The sequence below is a fragment of the Fukomys damarensis genome, unplaced genomic scaffold (genome assembly GCF_012274545.1).
Source record: "Fukomys damarensis isolate Sample0158 unplaced genomic scaffold, DMR_v1.0_HiC HiC_scaffold_36, whole genome shotgun sequence".
Lineage (NCBI taxonomy): Eukaryota > Metazoa > Chordata > Mammalia > Rodentia > Bathyergidae > Fukomys > Fukomys damarensis.
The window spans coordinates 12,481,826-12,503,268 of record NW_022900948.1 but is presented as its reverse complement, the minus strand read 5'-3'; the positions used below and the strand labels follow the sequence as shown (position 1 = coordinate 12,503,268).

The window sequence follows — 21,443 nt, the reverse complement described above, 5'->3', positions numbered from 1 at the left end:
TTTTAAAAAAAAAAAAAAAAAAGAAAGCCAATCCTAAAATTCGAAGGAATCTGAAAAGTCAAAACAATTCTGAAAATAAAGTAGGAGGATGCACACTTTCCAAGTCCAAAACTTACACAAAACTTAAGTCAGTATTGTATTGGCACAAAATAGACATTATATATATATATATATATCAATGAAATAGAATGAAAGCCAAAATAAACCCATATATCAGTGATCAACTGACATGCAACAAGGGCTCCAAGATCAATGAGGAAAGAAAAATCCATAAAGTTAAGCTAACTAGATATTCACTTGCAAAGAAAAGCAATGTATCCTTACACCATATCAATTTGGATTAAAACTGTAAAATTTTTTACAGGGGAAGAACCTTCATTACATTGAACTTAACAATAATTTATTGAATATGACACCAAAGCACAGGCAACAGAGGAAAAATAATTGCATTTGATCAAAATTTAAAACATTAGAGCATCAAAGACACCATCAAGGCTCTCTGTGCTACCCAGGGAGGGATTCATACAGCATTGCTTTGATTCTGATCATAATTTAAAAGGAAACTTTCACAATGTCCAAGCCCTTGGGTCTTCAAATTCTTTGCAGCAGGAACCCACAGAGGTGGCACAAACCTTGATTTCTAGAAGGAATAGTATATCTACAAAAGGAAAATGATGGAATCTACATCAGAAATCTGAAAAGAGAAGCTGGGAGAAGCTTCTGCTGGCAGCTTGAGCCATAGCTGCCTTTGAAAACCCTGCTGATGTCAGTGTCACGTCTTTTAGGCATACTGGCCAGTGGGGGTGTACTGAAGTTTGCCCCTGCCCCAGCCCATTGCTGGCTGCTTCGCTTCTAGACCCTTCACTAACCAGATCCAGGAAGCTTTTGAGAACCACATCTTCTGGTGGTTACTGATCCTAGGGATGAGCACCAGCCCCTCACATAGGCAGTTTATGTCAACCTGCCAACCACTACTCTGTGTAACACAGATTCTCCTCTGTGCTACATGGACATGACCACTCCATGCGACAACAAGGGAGCTCACTCAGTGTGTCTGAGGTGGTATATGATGGCCTGTGAAGTTCTAGGCATGTGTGGCACCATCTCCCATGAACACGTGTGGGAGGTCATGCCTGATCCCTCCCTCTTCAGGGATTGAAAAGAGAAAGATGCTGCTGAGAAGGCTGTGACCAAGGAGGAATTTCAGGGCAAATGAACTGCACCAACTCCTGAGTTTACTGCTACTCAGCCGAAGATTACAGATTATTCTGAAGGCATGCAGGTACCCTCTATGACACTTTAGCTCTATGCCGTACCAAAGACTGGAGTGCTCAACTGGCAACAGAAAACTGGTTTGCAGCTCGCACTGCTCAGTCCCCTTAGTGGGTAGGAACCACCACTGAGTGGTCTTGAGCTGTTCTGCAGACACAGAAGCAAAATGGAAATGAGGTTGATGGAAAATAAAACACCAGTTTCTTTAAAACAAAATACACATTGGCAGGGGGGAAAAAAGAGAACCAAGACCTGTCATGTAAAGGTAAAAGATCCCAATAATGAATGTAACTGTACTATATACCTAAAATGTACCAATAAACTCAATGAGGAAAAAAATAAAACAAAACACACACACAATCAAGAAAGTGCAAAAGTAATGCAAAGAATTGAAGAAAATAGTACAAACCATATATCTGATAAATGGTTTTTATCTGGAATATATAATGAACTCTTTTAATTCAACAACAAAAAGACAACCAGATTTTAAAATGGACAAAGGATCTGAACAAAGATTTCTCAAAAACAAGTGCTATACAAATAGCCAGTAAACACGTAAAAAGATATTCAACATCATTAGCCATCAGATAATTGCATTTCAACACCACAATGCGATAACACTTTATACCTACTAGGAGGGACATAAACAATAAGTCAGATATCAAATGTCAGTGAGGATTTTGGAGAAATGGAATTCCCATACATTACTGATGAGAATGTAAATGCATATAGCTGCTTTGGAAAGCAATTTCACAGTCCTTCAAAGGTTAAACATAGAGTTGTTCTGTGGCCTAGAAATTCTACTTTTTTTTTTTTTTTTTTGGACCAGGGATCCAACTCAGGCCCTTGCGCTTACAAGGCAGGTGGTGGAACCACTGAGCCAAATCCCTGGCCCCAGCAATTCTACTTTTAGGTAAATTTCCAAGAAAAATGAAAACATATGCCCACATAGAAACCTGTACATGAATGTTTATATCAGCATTGTTCAAAATAGCCAAAAGGTGAAAATAATCAGAATATCCCCCTGCAAAATGGATAAGCAAACAGTGGTATATCCACACAAATGAATATTATCTATTATTCCAATATTAATTAGCAATATAATAGAATATTTTTCAAGCCATGAAAAGGAATGGTGTACTGACACATACAGTGACTCTGGAAAGCATGATGCTAAATTAAAAAAAAAAACAATCACATAGTTCACATACTGCAGACTCCATTTATGAAAAACCAGAATAGGAAATTCAGTAGAGGCAGAATGTACATTACCGGTTGCCCAAGGGCTGGAGGAAAACAGGAGTGCTATGTGTCCCTCAAAGGGTTGTGTGTTGGAGACAAAATCTCCAACCTCATGTTAATGTTACTGAATTCGATGAAGTCATGTGGGTAAGGTTCTAGTGATGGTATTAGTGTCTTTACTTGCTCTCTCTAGCTATGTTATGATTTTATAGTGCAGCAAGAAGGCCTTCACAGATGTCAAGCAGATGCTGGCATCATGCTCCTAGATTTCCTGCCTCCTGTGAGTTAACTAAGTTTCTATTCTGTGTAAATTACTCAGTATCCATCTGTTTTGTCACAGCAACAAAAGAGAGACTAAGGCAATGGCTGGTAGCTAAAGTATGTGGCATTTCCTTTAAAATGAGGATAACATTTTTTAAATGATGAAAACATTCTAAAATTGTAAAGATGGCTTGAAATCTGTGAATATACCAAAGATCATTGAATGATACATTGTAAACGAGTTAATAATAGCATGCCCCCAGTGACCTCAGGGCCTCCCAAAGGCCCTACCCCTAATAAGTCCACAGTGCCTCCCAATAGCACCACCCTGTAGACCAAGCCTTTTACATATGGACCTTTGGGGAACAGTCAACATCCAAACTAGAGCAGGCCCCTGAGACTACCATTAAAATATACATATGTGTGTCCATGGAAGTGGTTTTTGAATATCTCTAGTCTCAGCCTTCTCACCTGGGAAATGAGGATTGACAAAATAATACATACTAAACACAGCATAATACCTGGAATGAAACAAATATTTAATAAATGTCAACTATTATGTTGCTCAAAATTACAAACTTGTAGCCAGGTGTGGTGGTGCATGTCTATAATCCCAGCACTTGGAAGGCTGAGGCAGGAGCATCACTGGGCTACACAGTGAGTCCAAGGCCTGCCTGAACTATATAGCAAGACCCTGTCTCAAAAAAAAAAATTACAAAATTGTTCGGGGCTGGAATTCTAATTTGTTATGTTTTTACATAATACTTTCTTTAAGTCAGTATCCCCAAGGACATTGTAAGGGTGGTATATAAGAAATCTACATACTGTACGTGATAATGTTAGCTTGCAGAAATACAGACTTTCTTATTCTGCCATTGATTCACTTATTTTGTTCTCCTTCAGTTACCTCAAATTTACTCAGCAAATCAGTTATCTCCAGATTTCTGAGCTGTCTTTTATTTGCAAGTGACAAAAACTCAACTCAAATTTGAGAGGGGGAAAAAAAAATCAAAGGAATTTATTGATTCATATAACAGAAAGTTGGAACATCCAGGGACAGAGCTGAGTTCAATTACGTAAAAAAATATATATATCACTTCTCTCTAGTCTTGGGTCTGTCTATAACCTCTTTCACTCCTACGGAGCTTGGGTTTTGCCAAGCTGGCAGAGTAAGAACATGGCTGGAGAAGGTTTTAGGAATATACCATCCCAATTTGGCAGCCCCAGAAGAAAGGGAAAACAACTTTCTTTCTCTCTGAATCTGTTTTTAAACTCTAAGGGATTTCTTCCGGAAGATATGTGAATATGTATTTCCTAAGCTTAGGAGACTTTTATCAAGATAGTGTATGTAACCAAGCATGGTAAGTATAACAGTAATCCTGGCTACTGGCAGGCCGAGGCAAAGGGATCACCAGATTTGAGACCATCTGGGCAATTTAGCGAGAGCTTATCTTTTAAAAATTAAAATAAAAAGGGTTGCAGGTATAGAGTGCTTACCTAGCATATAGAGAGGCTCTGAGTCCAGTCCCCAGTATTGATAAACAAAATACAAGAAGTGGGCCGGGGATGTAACTCAGCAGCAAAGCCCATGCCTGGCAAGTGCAAGGCCCTGAGTTCAATTCCTGGTACCAAAAACAAACAAACAAAACACAAGAAGTCACACTAAGCATGTATATTATTGTTTTGGACTATAATTTTCTCCCTAGCCCTAACATGTAGATCTTATTTTGGTACTTCTAAGGGACTACTCCAAGGAGCTAGTCATTACAGAGCAAGGAAAAATATAAAACATGCTTATTTCAGTTGGAAACAACATTCTGCCAATCTCTTCCATTCTAAAGCATTTTCTTCAAAAAGGCTTATAGAATATTAGACAGTTTGATGAGGTTATAGCCCTTCATCATTCTGCCAAGCTGCTGAATTTCAAAGGAAACAGATGCTGGCTCCCTCTTCCATCCATGTTTTTACACTCCAAGCCTCACCACTTTGCTTTTCTCTAACATAACCCTAACCTTTTTTGTTTTGCTTTATTTGGGACTTTTTGTTTTGGAGATGGTCTCTTGCTATGTCCCCAGGTCAGTTGGCCTCTAAGTCACAAACTCAAGTGATCCTCCTGCCTCAATCTGCCTTTTTTTTTTTTAAACCAGGGATCGAACTCAGGACCTTGTGCTTGCAAGGCAGGCAACAAAACCACTGAGTTAAATCCCCTGCCTGACTTTTTAACAGAATCAGAATATGCTGAGCCTAGCATGCCACTGAATTTTAGAATTCAGCAAACTAATGGTTTCCTTACTAAAGAAGTTGGATTTTGACTCCATACATTTAGCTATATCAAAAAGATATTCAGAACACACGAAATGTGCCAAAAGAGCTGTTCTGTACTTCAAGTTTCCCCTGGGTGTTTTTGGCTGGGAGTCTTTAAAAGACATCTACCTGAGTTGATGTTAATACTTGTCACCACCTGGAATGTAGTTCTTGATTGGCAAGATGAATCTAATCCAATTCCCCAGGATCCTCTTTGGTAGCCTGGGGTTGCATCTGTCCTCACTGCATGGTTTATGCTTAAAATATAGAGAAAATGTTTTTAGATGACTCACTGCTAGAAATGTGATGTGAATATCCCCTGAGATTCAGTTTGAAGAAAGGACATTGAAATTGGGACAAATGGGTAAGGGAGCAAAGATCTGATTTTTTGTGTTGCATCAGGATCTATATGAATTCTGTTGACAGAAAACCTACGAACAGGCCATTTGAGGAGGATTTCTAGAATAAGTCAGTAAAGTTCAAAGTGAAATTCACCCAAGGATCGTAAGGTTTCACATTTTGTTGTAGACACCAGATCAGAAAGAGGGTCACAGTGTCAACCTTCTTAGCATGTAAGATACTACAGTTGAAAGTTAGAAAAATTCTGTCCATATAAGTGAGTTTCCTGACTCCTTGAGTAGCTTCTGAAGATTTTAAAGTGGATTTTTCTAATCATATGACCTGAAGAGAAGTCAGACATATTTAATCCAGAAATGTTTCATTTGGAAGAAGGCTTGCCAATCTGTAAGTATTATTTTGCTCTTCCAGTTAACTGAGATGGAAGAGAGAGTTTTTAGAATTTTTTAACTATTACAGAGGTGCCGTGATTCACAAACTTAATTCATTCTACAATTCTGGTTGAGAACTGAACTGGTCGCGAACCCAATCAAATTTTCCCATAAGGTTCAATGTAAATAAGGTTAATCTATTCCAAACCATATGTAATTTTTAAAAATTTTTTTCTTTTTATTGAGTTTATTGGTATATTCTAGGTATACAGTACAGTTACATTCATTACTGGGATCTTGTACCTTTACATGCCATATGTATTTTTAACAACAAAAATATGCAACAAAGTACAGTACAGTACAGTATGAAAAGCAAGAACACTAACTTTGCTTGAGGCAACTTCTAGCATGGAGGACAGTAAAGTGGGTGGGTAGGAACCTAACATTTGGAGAGAGAATCCTCCACCATGGAGACACTGGGGAATCTCTTTCAGGGGTTTCCTCTTCTTTTTCTCTTAGCTGCAAGGTCAATTTTCATGAAAAACCTGCCTAATGTCACTTGTTTATCCCTTCTCTGCATAACCCTCCAGAAATGAGAGATCATGTTACTGTTCGTCATGTTCAGCACTTCCTTTGTGACGGTTATGTTGGGGCGGTGCTTCTCAAAGAAATCCTAGCACATTCTATTTTCCATTATGGATTTTGTCATATCACTGCTAACCTCCTCCCTGCCTTCCTCTTCCTCGGTGGAATGCTCCTCAACAAGTGCCTTCTGCTGCTCACTCTGGAGTTCAGCAAGTCCTGTCATTGGCTCCTTATGGTCCTCAACAGGCTCCACTGTGTTTGCACCATCAACATCCAGACCCATGCTCCTGCCCATGGACACAATCTCCTCACTACCTGTGCATCAGACCCTTCAAAGACACGTTTAGTGACACATTCTGGCCAGTTTCCTCCTGGCTGAGTTTAAGGTCCAGTATGTACATGTGACATCTTCCCAGGCTTTGTCAATGAAGTTGATGCAATGGAGGACACTGAAATGCTTCTTCCAGAAGGCTTTCAGAGTCAAGGATGTCTCTTCAGTGACATTAAAACACCTGGTGAAGAGCCAGGGATTTAGCTCCATGATTCAGGTGCCTGCCTCACAAGCGCAAGGTCCTGAGTTTGATCCTTGGTACCAAACAAAACAAAACACACACACACACACACACACACACACACACAAACACACACACCTGGTGAAGACTGCTTTTGTGTACAGCTTCTTGAAGTTGTAGATCACTTTCTGCTCCATGGGCTGCAGAAGAAGTGTCATGTTGTGGGGGAGAAATTTGACCTTTATGAAGTCATTCATTTCATCCACCAAGGCTGAAGGGTGTTCCAGGGCATTGTCCATCAGAAGAAGGCATATTTCAGGTGGTTTGTTGTCAGAAAGATATTTCTTAACAGTGGGAACACCTCGTGCTGCCATTCTATGAGCTACTGCCTTGTGATCCAAGTTTTTGTGCTGGCCCTCCTCATGATAGGCAGTCTGAGCTTGTTCACATTCTGTTCCTTAAATGAATAAGGAGTCCGGGAATGGTACACTGGTAGTGGTTTAATACTCAGATTGGCACTTGTGTTTGCATATGGAAAAAGGGTTGATCTGTTTTCACGTTCTTGTGCCCCAGCAGAGCCTTTTCCTCCTGCATGATGCTGGTTCTGTTCGGCATCTTCCAGAAGAGCCCTGTTTTGCTGCAGTTGAACACCTGTTGAGCAACATATCCTTTTGCCTTTGTGAATTCTGTGAATTCTTTCCTGTAGGCCTCAGAAGTGGCCTTCTCAGAACTGGAAGCTTTACCATGTCTTATCACACTGTGGATGCCACTTCTCTCACAGAATTTATCGAATCACCCTTTACTGGCTTTAAATTCATCACCTGTCGCACTTGTGGAGGCATTTTCTTAAAGTAAATCATATGCAATTTCCTGGTTTTTTCAGAGATCATAGCTTCGCTAAGTGCTATCACCTGCCAGCTGTTTCTCATTCAACCACACTTAAGTTTTTCCACCTCATCTAGTACTTGTGTCCCCTGGCTAGTTAACATCACTATTCCTTTTGCCACATCAGCTCCTTTGATGGCATCTTTATTATTAAAAACAGTTGAGATTGTTAACTTCACCATCTTGTACTCCTAGGCCAGATCAGTCACCCAAATACCTCATTTGTGCTTTTCCACAATGTCCTTCTTCAATTCAGTGGTTATTTTCTTCAAAACCTCCTTACCGTTCTTGCTCTGCACTTTCTTATTAGCTTCATAATTGCTCTGCACATTCTTGTCGCCTTCATTACTGCTCTGCACCCTCTGGTTACCTTTGTTACTACACTGCACTTTGTTTTTACCACCATGCTTGTTCTGCACTTGCTCTGGAGCCATGCTGGATTGAATAACACGGTGCGGTACTGTTTGTGCTAAAAGCTTCACACCAAGTGTACACAGGTCTGTCTGCAATGGTAATCTCAATCAGAGAAAGCCATGATCATATGTTGGTGGGGGGAAGATGACCTCAATCATGTTCATCACCCAATGCAGAGTTCATGAATGGAAGCAAAATTCTGCCAAATTTCAAATCGCTAATGATGTACATCTTTGCATGCACTCATTTGCCATCCATCTATCCTCTTTGGTGAAATATCTTTTCAGATCTTTGGGGTCTAAATTGTCCAGGCTAGCCTGCACTTGCAATTCTTCTGCCACGGCCTCCTGAGTGGCTGAAATTCCAGGCATGTGCTACCATTTCTAGCCAGAGATTATTCTTAAAACTATCAGGAGCTCTTCAGACTCCCAAATACCTGTAGGGAGAATAATGAGGGAATAAAAGAAAGACAGAAATAATATTTAATGTGCAAGGGGGCTGGGAGAAATCTATCTCTAGTGGATAGGCTTTGATGAACTCTGGAAGGCCAGCTTTTATTAATGCAAGAAGGGCATGTGAGGGGGTAGTATACTGTTCCAGGAACAGCAACTGCAGTAAATTTAGAATAGCCAGATAGGGACCAAGTTTAGCATTTCAAAGGGAACGACTTAAAATCATTCCTTACAATTTATTGTCCCCAGTAGAAGTTATCTTGCCTTTGGAGCTATGATTATGGCTTTCCCACACAGCAAGGAAATCTTTCACATACTTCTTTGTTCTGAGGCAAGTGAACAGGACTGCAGGGGGGCCTGTTTCCTGGCCCCCACAAATCTATACATATCATTGCTGGCTCCCAACAAAGACCTTGCAGAATTCTTCATATCAGTGGTCAATTTTGCACTGATTCTTCCTAGTACGCAGTCTGTTTCCACAAGGTAGAAAGCATTTGAACAACTACCATCCTTTCAGCTATGTCCAACCTGCACCTTCTGAGCCATTTGTCTTCCTTTTCTTTAATGTTATAACAAAATGATAAAAAATAAAGGAAATTTGGTTACTATTATACATTAAATATAGATTTTTAGGTGCAGCCAGAGATGATTCCTCTTCATTCAGTGCAACCCAGGCAAGCCAAAAGGTTGGACACCATCAAAGCCATAGTTTATCTTCTTGATTATGTCTGAGGTTTCTATTTGAGGACCACTGTGTTCCTAGACATTTCACATAAGGAATTACTGTATCCTCCTGCTGAAAGCCTATTCCTTCAACTCTGTTACTATCATTATTTAACTAAAAATAATCTCTTCATCATCCTTATCTCCAGTGACTCATTCTGATATTCTCTCAACATGAAAACATGCAGAATCCCTTCTTGACAATGTAAAACCAAAACATTTCCTTTATTCTATAATTTTCAATGTATACTTCTTTTGCCTGTTGTATAATTTTTTTCTTGGTAGTACTGGAGATTGAACTCAGGGCTTTCACACTGAGCTACATCCAAAGCCCTTTTATTATTTATGATTTTAAAACAGAATCTCTCTAAGGGGCTAAGTCTCCCAGGCTGGGCTTGAACTTGTGATCCTTCAGAAAGTGATCCCTAGCTGTGTCAGTTACTTCCCTCAGTGCTGGGACAAAATATCTAAAACCCTAACTTAAAGAAGGAAAAGTTTATTTTGGCTCTCATTTCAGTATTCTCTGTATTTGCATGGTTGGTGGCAGCAGCATGGTGAAAGTGGCTGCCGGAGGAAAGATGCTCACCTCATAGTAGACAGGAAGCAGTGAGCAAGAAGAAGAACTGGGGAGGGAGATAAATCTTTCCAAACTATGCCCCCAATGACCCACCTCTTCTGACCACATCCTGCCTCCTAACAGTCCGTTGTATCACCTATAATCCAGTCGTCTTCCAAAAGGTCCACCTATGACTGCATGAGGCTCTTGGGACATCTGGATATAAACCATGATACCAATCTTTCAGAAATCTGGGACTATAGCCATGTACCACTGTACCTGCTCCTCCTCATCTTTCAGGTTTTTAATTGTTGGAATGTCCCAGAGCTCAGTTCTCTTTATTTTTACCTATATTCACATTCTACATGATCTATTTACTCCCATGACCTTAAATACCAACTATAGGCTGATGACTCAAATTTTATTTCTTCAAAAACCTAGCCTCTCTTTTGAATCTAGTACTAATATACAATGACACATCAAAATTTCCACTTGGATGTCAGCTAGATCTCTCAAATTTAATATTTCAAAATGAACACTTCTGTTCCTCCTCAGAGTTCCCCATGTCAGTAAACAGTATCTCCTTTCACCCAGTTGCTCAGGCCAAATTTCATGGTTCCAAAATTAACTCCACTTTCCCTCATTCAGAAATCTAATCTCAGCAAATTCTACTGCCTTGTCACTTCTTGCCAATTCCTCTGCAAACACCTTAGTCTGAGTCATCTGCACTTGCTCTGTATGGATTGTTTGGCTTTTATTCTTAATCCTATAGTCATTTCTCAAAGAGCATTAAGAATAGCCCTTTTAAACATAAATATGATTGGCCAGGAGTGGTGACACATGTCTGTAATACCAGCACTCAGGAGGCTGAGGCAGAAGGATGGCCATGAGTTCAAGGCCAGCCTAGGCTACATAGTAAGTTAAGGTCAACCTTAGTCTACCAAGTAAGACTCTGTCTCCCAAAAAAAGGCTTCAAGCTCAAACTTTTCATTGCTCAAGCAGCAAAATTTGAAAAAAAAAATCTTCTTGGTGTTTGTAACTTTGGTCCATAGTTGAACCAAAAATCAGACTTGAAAGAACCTGTGCAGGCCGAGAGTGAAGTCATGTGTCATGTCTTGCCACAGATACAGGTGAGCTTCAGTCTAAACACCACTCTTGCCCAGACAACATATAGTGCTTCTGCCAGTGCAATAAAACATTCATCACTGTGCTTTTTTGTGCTTTATTGGACTAAAATGTTATAACCATGGCTCCAAAGAAAACCAGCATAAAGCTAAGAGGAAAACTGTGAGAGCCACAATAGAGTTAAAGAAAGAAATCATTGTGAAATTTGTTAAAACCTGGAAAAATGAATTTATAAGTGTAAATTTTGGGCCTCCAAACCAATTATTTGGTTTTCCATTATTATGTTCAGTTCTAGAACTTTTCAGTGTTTAAATACAAATATGGAATGAACTGAGTTTTAAATCCAAGGTATCACGTATATTGCACGTATGATCATGTCACTTCCTCTTCAACTGTGTGGTGGTTTTATATCACACTTAGAACAAAACTGAAAGTCAATCCAAAGTTTAAAATTTGCCTAAAAGTTCCTACATTATCTATTGCCTTGAGAAACTTCAAAATCGTCATAACTTTCTCTCTTTTTTCTTTCTTTTCTTTTTGATCCTCCTATCTTGGGGATTACAGGCATGTATCACAATATCCAGCTCCAATTATATCCTCACTTAATACATCTGTAGGCCCACTTACACTGACCCTGTTGCTATTTTTATCACTAATCAAAGGTCTTTGCAATTGCTGTACACTCTGCACTGGTCTCATGGGCTTGTTCTCTCTCCCTCTCTCTCCACTGGAAGCATATAAGAAGTGCCTATCCTTCCCTCTTTTCTTACTGGAGAGGGTCCTAGGAGATTCCTAAACCCACCCTTTCCATAGAATTAAGTTGCAGTTTCACTGACTCCTGTCATGGAAAAAGAATTTTCAGGATGCATCACTAAGATTTATTAGGCAGAGATTTAAAAGCACACACTCAAAGAAATAGAGTGAGGGCTCCCAAGAGAAAGGTGCATTATTATCTGGAGCTGGAGGTGTCCTCAAGATGGGTGATCTAGGGGCCAGGGATTTAGCTCAGTGGTTTGGTGGCCTGCCTTGCAAGCTCAAGGACCCGAGTTAAATTCCTGGTACCAAAAAAAAAAAAAAAAAAAAAAAAAAAAAAAAAAAAAAAGATGGGTGATCTAGGATACATACTTGTCTTTCAAGTTACTCATCTGGCAGGCTATATTAGAAAACAACCTATACTGGGGCCGGGGATTTAGCTCAGCGGTTCGGTGGCCTGCCTCACAAGTGCAAGGACCCAAGTTTGAGCCCCAGTACCAAAAAAAAAATACAACAACCTATACCAGTATTGGAAGTTGAGATATGGTCTGTGGGAGGAAGTATGATTTACAGATGAAAACACATCACCTAGGGCAACCTATTCAGAGCCCCTCCTGTCTCACAGGAGCTATTCCTATTCCCCAATAAATTTTCCTGCACTCAAAAACAAAACACATCATCATTACTTGTTTCTTTGTTTTTGTACTGGGGACCAAACTTGGGACCTTGCACTTATGAGGCAGGCAGTGGAACCACTGAACTAAATCCCTGGCCAAAAGACAGCATCTATTCACAGGTGATAAAGTTCAATTTGCAAGTGAAAGGGAATTGTTCAGGTTTATTGCATTTTGGAAGAAAAAAATATTTTAAACTGGCCTTGTCTCCTGCATCTGTAGTTTTTCCTCAAAGTATTATGTTAAAATTCCAGTTAATCCTTGTCTGTTTTTTAACCTATCATTTTTTTCTTCTACCCATTTTTTTTTCTTGTCTATAACTGTCAGAGTGGGACATGGTTTAGCTAAGGACTGTCACAACCTATCCTCCTGCTCAGTCCCTTTCCCCCAAGGATGGAGTGGGACAATTGCCTCAGTGTCCTACCAGGTGACTTAGTGGCCACTCTACAGGCCACTCCCCCACTCCAGCCTCTCCAGACTCTGCTGCTAGCTCTTTGGAGAAGCGCTAATTATCCCTAACTTGGCAGAGATCAGGAAGGGACCTGGCTCATTATTAACATCTTTAACCTCTTCAAACCTCGATAAACAACACAGCTAGGCCTCCTGAAGGTCCTTGGGCTTTGGCCAGCATTTTCTGCGGAGATGCAACTACTGCCAATCAAATAGCTCAGATCCCGCCCCCTCAATGTTCTGCCTGCCACCATGATAGTTGCAGCTGTCTTGAATGCCCTGCACCCTCTCAGAAAGATCAGACGTCTGCTCTGACCATAGTAGGCTCCAATGTAAACTTAGGAGTAGCATTGAGTTTGGGCCAATCAGTAGGATTGGATCAGAAGGTTTGAGTTTAGTCCATTTTGGACCAATCAGTAGGTTTGCATTTGGAATCACAGGCCTGCGGAGGTTATATAAGCAGTACTCTTCTCACACTCCTGAGATTAGTGTAGGAGGGCTTCCTGTGATGTACCCGACCTCCCTGTACTGTTGCACAGGTTCTGTTCAAATAAAAGGTTTGCTCCAGTGGTCCTGTAAATCTGCTTGACTTATTTCTTGGGTAATTTGGGCTCAGAAGATCCTGTAAATCTATTCAGGATTCTGAATAGTGTGGACAGAGTGGCTTTAAAAGAAAGAACAATAAACACTAGAATCTGTTAGCTCTGAAGATCTCCATAGACCAGCAGCTGACAAAGAGTAGCAACTGGCAGAGTTGACCAACTGGCATTCACTGGTGTCAACAAATGGTATCAACTCTACTAGCAGAGCTGCATTTTGCTGATTCATGATTTCTAGCTGACTGAAACAAAATAGCCCTCAACTGACTCGTGATATATGTAGGACTCTATTCAAATATCACCTTAGAGGAAAGACTTTCCCTGACCGCTCCACCTAAAACATCAATCTCTTTATTCTTTCTTCTCCTATCCTATTTCATGTTTCTTTTCACAGTCTGACATATTATACAGTACTTTATATACTTAATTGTTGTATCTCCCTGCCGAAAATAGAAGGTCTATGAGGGCAGAGATTTTATTGTATTCATTGTCACATCTCCAACATCCAGAGCAACATCTGATAGAAAATGGGTAGAAAATAAATACATATTGAGTTGATCATTGTCATGATTGATACATCTTCTTTGCTCATACTGTGTGCTTTATTTTGCTAAAAAAAAATTTATATGCATTATTTCATTTAATTTTTTTTACTTCACAGACCAGAAACCTAACTTGCAGTGACCGAGCCATTGTTTCCTGTGGTCTTTCCATTGCTGTCCTGTCCTATGATGTCCTCCAGTGCGAAGAGCAAACCTCTGGGCTTTATGCATTCCTATTTCAGGATTCTCTGGTTTAAAAGCCCTGCTGATCTGTAGTTTCTCTCTGTCTCTCTCTCTCTCTCTCTCCCTCCCTCCCTTCCTCTCTCATGTTACACAGATAGGCATAGGCCCCTGTGTTCTCATGACAACAGCACTGTGCTGAAATAACTGAAGCTAATGAGAGGGAAGTCTGCGTGAGTGTTCTGATGTTGGTTTTTTTTAAGGCATCAGTAAGTACAATGGCCACGTATATTTAGTATCTCGCTTTTGCGTGCTTTTCTTTTCATCCCCATGTCACCAGCTATCATGGGTCATTGCTTCAGGACAACAGAAATTAAAACTGAAACATGGTTTTGCAGGAGGAAACAAAAGTCTGAAGAAGTGAATCAGACTGGCCCATTCACAAAAGAACCAGCCCAGTTTTTATAGATTTGCTAGGTTAGCTAGAATCTTTTTGATCATTGTCTCAGTTCTGCTTTTGTAGGATGGCTCCAGATGTCCTTCTGCTTGAGGGAGCAATTTGATCTCCATGATTATATTTGATTAGGGCAATCTCAATCTTGTGAGGCTCTGCTAGTAATCCAAGGTGAACTTCAACTTCTGGGAATAGTTTGGTGTCCCTGTAAATCCCTATCTTGGTGTCCACAGTCTTGACGGGGGTGAAGTGATGTAAATTAAGAGCTAATCAGCCTGGCGTGGTGGTGCAAGCCTGTAATCCCAGCACTCGGGGAGGCTGAGGCAGGAGAATTGCTGTGAGTTCGAGACCAGCCTGGGCTACATTGTGAGTTCCAAGTCAGTCTCAACTACATAGTGAGACCCTGTCTCAAAAAACAAACAAACCAAAAAGAGCTAATCAACTTTGTTTAACCAACTTTTAAACAGACATTCTCTAAATGATTATATACTGTACTAAGAAGTGATTCAACCCAAAGCTTTAAGGTAACAAAGGATACAGAAATGAAGGTCCAGCTTTGCTCAGCTTTTAGTTGTCTACTGGGCATCTGTAAACGCAAGCAATGAGTCCTGTTATTTGTTTTTTGTGCTTTTTCAAAAACCACTTTTAAATTAGTGCATGCCTCAGAAAAAAAACATAAATCATGCTTTTAATCAGTAACAGATCAAAGGAGGGAGGAAGGAAAAAGGAAGGAAGGGGCATGAAAATGGAAACAAAGCTTTTGTACATGGGGGGTGTTGAGCAGAGAGGGAGGGAAAAATGGGAAAAAAGAGGTGAGAGGCATCACGTACAATTCACTATGATGAGTGTTTTCATTATATATGTGTAAAATGTATCAATAAATGTTTTACTATAAAAAAATAAGTAACAGATGAAAAGCAAAGGTATTTGTCCTCTGTCCTTATGGTAGTCTCTGAATATGTCACCAGTACCCATAAAAAAGTAATAGTGATTCATGTTAAACCAAAATTCCGGAGACCAAGAAAAATTTGAACTTTTACAGATTCTAGCAAGAAGAAAGAACCAGTCCTGAGTCAAGTTCCCTCAGATACCAGCAACAAACCTAAGTAACTTCTAGAAAAATGTCCACCAGATCTAAGAAGCCACAGGGATTTTTGTGTGTGTGTATGTGTGTTTGTGTGTGTATGTGTATTTTTTGTGTGTGTTTATTGATTTGGGATTTATTTGGTTTTATGGGTTTGTTGTTGTTGTTGTTTTTATACTGGTTATTGAACCTAGGACCTCACAGATGCTAAGAATGCACTCTGCCACTAAGATATATACCCAGCTACAGAGTACTTTTTAATGAAAATTTGAGGAAGGAAGGCACAAGTTGTTTACACTGCGACTACACTGGTTACAGATAAGAGGCACAGAATTATACATACCAGGGAAAGCTTTGGGACAAGAGGACAATCCCTAAGGGGAAACAACAATTGCCTCTGGATTGGTTGGGGCTACAAACAGGAGGTAGTGGTACTTAAGGGGTTGCTGATAGGATTTGAGTTAAGGTTTTACCATATATTCAAGAATTTAAACTACGGGGGGGTGCTTGTAGATTACCGATTAACCTTCCCCTATCTCTTCTACCTTCCAACCCTCCTCCCCTTTGTAATTAAATGTAGGGCACACAAGAAGTTTTTGTTTTGTTTTTTTTTATGGATTATAAGGCTGGTTTTTTACCATAGTTATGTAAGCATTACCAGAGATCAGAGGGAGGAAAACTTCCCTTCTTGGTAGGGGAGGGCAGGGAGTTCTCCTCTGAAGGGTACTTCTCCAGGATCTTGTGGCCATTTTTTTTTTTTTAATTGAGATGTCAAAAGGTTTAAAACTGACTTTTTTTTTTTTAATCCTGTTAATGTCAGTATTGTTAGGGAATTGATGATGTTAAAGTATTTTGTGACACCACCATTGTGGGCTGGGTTTCTGGGTTCTTGTTCCCCTAAACCCCTATCTTAAATTTCCTTTTCCCCAAGACCACATCAGCATACAGAGTGGAAACCTAAATCTTCCTGCGAGGCTCCCTCCTTAAAGGGCAATGTGGCTCGTGATAGGTTAAGAGCAGCCCACCTCACCCTAATAAGGAGGTCTTTGGCTCCAAGCCCCTTAAACAGGCCAGCACTTCCTCATCTCTCTCTTTGCTCTCTCTCTCTGCTATGCTCTCCCTGCTGTGCTCCCCCGAATAAACTCTCCAGTTGGACCTCTCAGTGTGCGTGGCCTAGTGCGTGGCCTAGTTGTTGAGCATTGCTGTTCCCTTTCAAGTATTCAGCCTTCGCTGACCACCTGAGATAGGGAGGAGGAAGGGTCTCAGTAGCGAAGGGTATGAAAAATAGCTTCACAGTAGGGCCTAAGAAAGAGGAAAGTTGTTATTTATTGATAGGGCATGATTAAACTCTCAGTGAATTTTGAGAGACAGCTGCACACAGAGAATAGAGAGAGTAATTAGAGCAACTAATTACTGTTATTGTAGATATTTGGCATTTCTATAGTATATTCTGTATTTACAAAGAATTTTGTAACCACTCATTAACTCTCCCCCATCACAGCATGACATGGGCAACATTACTACATATGTTTGTATTCATCTTCTGAGAGAATCTAAACTTCTCTGTCTACATAATGGGATTGAAGGTATAATATCCTCACTGCAGCTCTTCTGTCCACTGTGTATTTTAAGAATCTCAATGATGAGAATTTGAACATTAACCTACCCTGTAACTTCACTCTGAATAACGCATAAGGGTGAGTTGGTGCTTTACTAATTTGAAAAGATGTCGTGTGTAAGTACCTAATGACAATATTGATGTTATGGTTTGAATGTATCCCCCAAATTTCATGTGTTGGAAATTTAATAGCCAAAGCAGAATAAGATAACTGACTTATCTCAATGTTTTCTTTTTAATTTTAAAATACACAACATAAAATGTGCTGTTGAACCATTCTTAAGTATACAGTGTAGGGGAATTAAGTACCTTTTGCGGGGGGGTGGTAGTAGTGGTGGTGGTAGTGGTACTGGGGATTGAACCTAAGACTTTTCACACTGAGCTACATTCCCAGAACCCACACACACCTAGTTTCTTTACCCTAGAGACACAGTCTAAGTTGCTAAGTTGCCCATGTTGGGCTCTGTGTTAGTTACTTTCCTCTCTAGTTACTGAATCAAAACATCCAACATCCAGAGTTAAAGGGGAAAGGTTTACAGCTCATAGAGGTTTCAGTCCATAAACTGGTTCCAAGGCAGGGTGGCGGGGGGGCAACAGTTCATGGTGGTGGAAGACAGCAAAAGCGACAAGGGACTTTAACAGTGTCTATCTTTTATCTTATTGAGGCATCTTAGGGTGGGTAGCACTCATACCCTTAATCCTAGTGCCCTCAGGCTTAACATTGCACTGTGAATCAGTCACACACCCTAGATTCAGCCCACCTCTGAAATAGCCCCACCTCATTTGCATAAAGCTTTGGAGGACATCCAAACACAAGCCATAACAGGCTCGAACTAGTGACACTCTTGTCTTAGCCTCCCAGAGTACTAGGACCATAGGCAATCATCACCATCCATCTCCAGAACTCATCTTACAAAAGTGAGCTATGCCCATTAAAAAATAATTCCTCATTCCTCCTTTTCCTCAGCCTCTGGCACCCACCATTCTACTTTTTTGTCTCTGTAATTTTGACTCCTCTACAAACCTCACATAACTGGACTCATAATATTTGTCTTTTTGTGACTGGCTTATTCCACTTAGCATAATGTCTTAAGGCTCATTGCTAGTATAGCATATTGCAGAATTTCCTTTTTAAAGCTGAATAATATTTCATTATATGAATATTGGACACTTAGGTGCTTCCATGTTTGAACCATTTTGCATAATGCTGTTAGGAACATGATGTGCAAACCTCTTTAGGACCTTGTTTTAGTTCTTTTGGGTATATACTCAAAAGTGGAAATGCCAGATAATTCTAAAACAATATACTTTTAAATTTATAAAATATTTTTAAATTTTTATTTTACACTTACTATATCAGCACACCGAAATTTTGAAAAAGAGAAAAAATTATCCATAATTTCACTGCTCATACTCCTCTTAAATCTCTTTAACATATTTGTACATAGTGTATTCAGGACACACATAGCATCCATTCTGTGCCATGCATCTAATCTGTGTAAAATTCAATAGTAGTTAGGTTAAGCTACTGATTCTATGGGTAAAATTAAGTAAAAGACAATTGTAATAATCCTTTCCCTGGAATTCTAAGCAGTTAGCTCATAGAGAAATACAAATATCAGAAGCCTGCCCATTTATGTCCTTCAGAACCTCAGAGCTGGAAGAAATCAGTCATCATACCCAACATTCTTTTCCATCCCTGAAGCTCTTAATAGTCCTGCTACTCCAAAAATAGTCTGTTTCCAGTTTGAAGTCCTGGGCCATCTGCAAGGGTGCAGGTCTTGCACTCCTACCTCTGCCTCATGTTGCCCAAGAGCAATAAGGGAAAGGGTGTACAAAGTCCCAGGGAAGGATTCAAGAAGGGACAGTGACTCTCAACAGGGGTCGTTGTGCTCCTGCAGACCATGAGACATTTGACAATCTCAGAGACATTTTTGTTGCATGACAGCTAGTGGGTAGAGACCAGAAATGATACTGGACATGCTACAGTGCCAAGGACAACCATCACTGTTCTGACCCTTCAGACACTGCTTATGAACCTTTTTTTGTGAGGTTAACACTGGAATTATACAATTGAAAAAGATGCCAACAAGGTCAACAGTTGTTCATGTCCTGGATCTTAACTGAAAACTCTGTTAACTTCTTTGTCCTGCTTAAATTATCAGTGCTTTGGTAGGAAGAGTCCATAAAATAAGAGTAATAATCCTACAATTAATAGAAATCTCCATAAATACCAGAAGTAGATATTTCTGGTCTTTAAGAAAAAGCATTTGGGGCTCTTTTTCTTCATGCTAGGCCCTTTCTGGACATGTCCCTTGATTCTGCTCTGGAGGTGAGCCTTAACCACAAAACCCTCAGATCTTTATTTTGAACACTAGGCCCCACAGGATTCCAGATGCATCCTTTAGTGAGGAGGCTTCTGCACTTGCCCTTCTGTAGGAAATCTTGTAAAGGTAAGCAGGAACCAGAGATAGTAAGTCATTTCAGGAGACAACTCCCAAATAGTGTGTCAGATTTCGGACTCCTCCTGTTTTAGTGAAGGAGTTGACCAGGCCACACTTCACAGGAAGAGACCCAAGCCATGAAGCTAAGGCAGCACTGCTACATTGAGAAACTTGCACAAACAACTGGTTCCTCCCAGACATGGAGAACCTAAACTTCAGACTTGAATCAAGGCCTCAAACCATTTAGGAAGATGACTATTTTCCTTCTCTATTTATATGTGGAAATGTTCATTTCACTTGCAAAAGAGAAGACCAAAATGTCAGTCTTTATGATTATAATGTTATAACAGAAATGTAGGAGTGTGAAATTTGTAATGTTAGAGACAAATTTAGTAGAAAATGCAAATATCACAGCACAGTGGGTTCTGAGTCCAAATCTCAGCTGAAATTCTCTGAAAAGGCCCCGTGTTTAACTAGTTCAACTGCTGAAAAGATCCCAGTGCTGAAGATAATAAAGAGAGGGATAATGTTGTAGGGCAGTTTAAACTTCATAAAGAGATGTCTCAGTTTGTCTTAAGAATCTGTTTATGAATTTGAATATTTATGGTAGCAAATTCTCTCACTGTAGGATGTGTACTTGATGGTTACTCTAACAGCTATTACTTGGGACAATACAGACTGCTATTTATGATGGCTTCACAGGTTAAAGATACTTGATAATTGCAAATCTGATTGCTTCAGTCCTCTGGTCAAAATTCTCCCCTGGATCCCAGTGCCAATGGAATAAATTGTTCATCAGTCATTGGTTCGCTCATATCATTGCTTCATTTTTATTCATTATTGTTTATTAGATAACGGCCCCGCACTAGACATTGGAGATAAAAACCTGAAAGAAAGCAAAGAAGTCTCAGAATACTTAGAGCTTTCATCTTGTAGTAGATGCAGAAATTAAGGTAATAATTTTGGTATTTTATAGTGTTTTTCCTTGACATTCTAACAGGTCATGTTCTCAGTATCAAATCATGTTCCCCTGTAGCAATTCTACTAACACAGCCCCAGGAAAGGAAAATGATGAATGCCTCTTAAGAAGGGAACCTGTAATAAAAGAGAAATCCTCTTCAGACAGGAAAATGAAGTAAAAAGAAGAATCTTTTATTAAAGGCAGAAGGATAAAATGATGTAATAGAAACGTTCAGGTAGGGAGGACAGTGACCTGAGACTGTAAGAGACGGATGGTAGGTTATAGACCTAGGAGCTCCATATTTGAAATGGGGGTATGTATTGGTTCTACTCCTACTATAACAAATCACCACAACTTAATAGCTTAGAACGACAAGTGTATTCTCCTTCACCCTTGCATTCTTAGGACAGTCTTCAGACAGCGCAGACTGTTAGAGGAAAAAAGCTCTATTTCAAATTTTGTGCAAATTAATACCTGGGTCATCTGAAATATGTTAAAAATTGGTAGATGTTATGGTTTGAATGCATCCCTTACAAAATTCATGTGTTGAAACTTAATCCCCTTCATCGGAGTATCAATAGGGCTCCACACTCATGAATGACCTAATGAAGCTTCAGAGACAGTT

The 21,443-nt window shown here is 39.8% G+C and overlaps 1 pseudogene; it reads left to right on the top strand.

Annotated features, from left to right (window-relative positions):
• Nucleotides 1–1,413, top strand: part of LOC104858954 — a 16,797-nt pseudogene extending 15,384 nt beyond the window's left edge.
• Nucleotides 1,414–21,443: the final 20,030 nt, after the last annotated feature.